The following is a 3,368-nucleotide window of genomic DNA, read 5'->3' as shown; positions in this document are numbered from 1 at the left end:
GTGGGCGCCCCCCCCCAGAGCGCTGTGCGGGTGTGCGGACCCCGTGGGGCGGGTGTGCGGACCCCGTGGGGCTGGAGTGCGGGTGTGCGGACCCCGTGGGGCTGGAGTTCGGGTGTGCGGACCCCGTGGGGCGGGTGTGCGGGTGTGCGGACCCCGTGGGGCTGGAGTTCGGGTGTGCGGACCCCGTGGGGCGGGTGTGCGGGTCCTGCTGATTCTTGTGGGCGATGCTTCTGGCTTTGCTGATGCTCAGCCTCACACGGTAGCCGCCCCTGTGGGCTCCCGGGAAAGAACGTTCCCGTGAAGCTAGAAACGAGGGACTGACAACAGCCGGGGAGGGAGCGGTCCGCACCGGCGCTCTCCCTCGGGACGCCCTCGGGCCCGGACACGTTCATGGGTGACGTTTCTCCTCAGTCTTTGTGATCCAGGGGCCGACAGCCAAGTTTTGGTTTGGGCTAGAGCTTCCGGGATTTTTAACTCTTTTTAAGAAGTGTACTTAGAATAGGTTAATACCTGGGTGAGCTTGGAGAATACAATGACATGACAGGCTCGGGCACTGCCCCCCCTCCCCCATACCTCCCCGCAGGCCCCTGGGTCCCCAGGGCTTTGTTATGTTTCTACTCCCTCTTTTTACACAAAAAGAGGCAAACTGTAGACATCCCGTCCGTCCTTCATCCTGTTCATTTCACTGAATGCACCCTGAGAACTTCTCATTGGTGTTACCTTGGCCATAGGACCCCTCCCAAGTCGGGGGCGGGGGGGCTGCTCTGTGGACACAGAAATGGCTGACACCCCTGCTCCGATCAGGCTTGAAAGCTACCAGTTTATGTGGTAGAAGAGAAATGATGGAGCCTGTTTTTCACTCTTGTTAGCACTGAGGAGAGACGTGGGAGGTATCTACACTCAAGCCTGCTTCCTTTCCCTAGGCCCACTTGTCAGTGCGGCTGTGGGAGAATTCCCAGGTTTGAGGGGATTGTGGGAAGCAATGTGCGTGACACATTCTGGGGCTTTCCAGGCACTGAAAACTCAAGAGCTCATCTGCCTGCGACTCCCTGATAATAAGCAGGGTTTCGTCCAAAGTCCGGCTCCTGTCGATTGTTCCCTGGGTGGGGGAGGGCGCGGGCGGGTGGGGGAGGGCCAGAGGAAGCAGCTGGCTGGCAGGAAGTTTGATCCCTGCCCTGAGCTCTGGGCTGGCAGGCCAACCTTCCCCGGGAACGGGGAGGGGGAGGGGCGGCGCTGAGCTGGTAGAACTGGAAATGCTGCTGAGAATGCGCAGGGGGGGCCGTGGAGGGAGAGCCCTCCTGGCCTGCACCGCCCTCACCACTTTCTGTCGCCTCGGAGCGCCGCTGACATCACTGAAACTGCAGCCGAAGGTGCTGTGTAGACTGTCATGCCTATTGTTGGGTCTCAAAGCTTTCCTCTTGCCCACGCCTTCCTGCTTTGTCCCACCCCAACCTCCAGGAATGAGGAGTGGCGGTGACCCGGCCAGCCTGGGCGGGGAGCCTGTTTTTGAGTTCTAGTTGTACAGCAACGTCAAATTCATTTGTTAATTCAATAAACATGAGTGTTTACAGTGTTGTGAGCACGGTGCCAGAGATCAGGGATAAAACGGTGAGTAACACCTGCGGTCAAGCTCTGCGGGAGCAGAGGCACTGGGGACAATGAGCCCACCGCCAGGCAGCGAGTCAAGTGCTGCCCGTCCTGGCCCAGGGTCCTGGGCGGCTCATGGCGAGAGGGGAAGTTTGGATGAACTCGTAGAGAAAACCAGAGGCTGGCTGGCTCGTTTCATCCCTTCCCTTCCTTCCTTTCTAAAAAAATGAATTCAAGCACAATCATAACCAGAGAGCTACATAAGGAAATTTATAATAACTAATAGGGTGTATAGAGAAAACACAGATTTCTTAATAAAGCAGTAGAAAGAAGTATCTTTTCCATTGTGGGTTTGACCTGCGTGTACAAGGAATGGGTGTTGGGTTCTGTTAGGTGCCTGGAGGCCTCCACCCTCTGGGACATCCTTCTCCTCACAGCACCTTCCCTCTAGCCAAGGAGAGTGAGGAGCTGGGCGGTGTGAGCATCCCTGGGCTGCTCTGCTCCCAAGGAGCCGGAGGCGGACAGTAACCTGTAGAACACAGAGCGGAGGGCGCCAGGGGCTGTCAAAGTACAACCCGGTTTGGGAGCATAGGATGGAAGCGAGTTACTGTTTTGAAGTCTTGTTTTTATGAAGAAATGATACATGCTCTAGGTCAGTGGTCGGCAAACCGAGGCTCGCCAGCCACATGTGGCTCTTTGGCCCCTTGAGTGTGGCTCTTCCACAAAATACCACGTGCGGGTGTGCACGTACAGTGCGATTGAAACTTCATGGTCCATGTGCAGAAGTCGGTTTCGGAAAGGTGATAGACAACAAGTCTACAAGACAAGTGTGGATGGGAGAGTTGGAAGGGGTCGACCTCAGCGAAGGTACCTCAATCAGATTGAGGACGTTTTTAGCAAAGGCCAGCTTAGGAGTACCCTCATTAAGTTAATAACAATGTACCTACCGATATAGTTTAAGTTTAAAAAATTTGGCTCTCAAAAGAAATTTCAGTCGTTGTACTGATACTTGGCTCTGTTGACTAATGAGTTTGCCGACCACTGCTCTGGGTAGAAAAATGAGAAAACACGGAGGAATACAGGGAAAATCACATGTAATCCTATTATCTGGAGAGAAACACTTAATGCTGGCATCTCATTCCAGTCTTTCCTCATTTGGGACTAGTAAACATGATCAAAATATGCTTTAAGCAAACTCCACTGTGTGGCTATGACAGAAGTTACTTGTAAATCCTTGTTGGCATTTACTTTTCTTTGCTGCACTAAATAGCACACAGCTGTTCTTGTACAGGCATCTTTAAGGGTCTCTTTTAAGTCTAACTTGGGTTACGTTTCCTGCCTTGCTGCTTGTAGCTGTGTGATTTGGAGCAACTATGCTCAGCCCCCATGTTCTCATCTGTAAAATGGAGGGTAACAGTAGTACTTGTCTCAAGGTTTCTGTGAGAATCGAGTGAGACAGTGCATACCAGGCACAAATCTAAATGTGGGGGTTCGGGGACCTCTCTGCCGTCACTCCACTGGTCCCGACAGTCACGAGACTTTGCCCAGATTCCAGAGGACAGAACTTAGGCTCTACTTAGTCACAATGTAAGAAAAGCACACAGATGAGATAAGTGTTTACATAGGATCTATTTTGGGAAATACAGTTGGCTAGTTTTTGTATTACTTGGATACAAAGTGATTTCAGGCATTATATCCCCAGTTGGCACACCTGACTGTTTGAGAACATGCTTGATTGATCTGAGTGTGAATGCCAGCATCACCTCCTCCCTCTGTACCTA

The sequence above is a fragment of the Myotis davidii genome, unplaced genomic scaffold (assembly GCF_000327345.1).
Source record: "Myotis davidii unplaced genomic scaffold, ASM32734v1 scaffold1121, whole genome shotgun sequence".
NCBI lineage: Eukaryota > Metazoa > Chordata > Mammalia > Chiroptera > Vespertilionidae > Myotis > Myotis davidii.
This window is presented reverse-complemented; position numbering follows the sequence as displayed.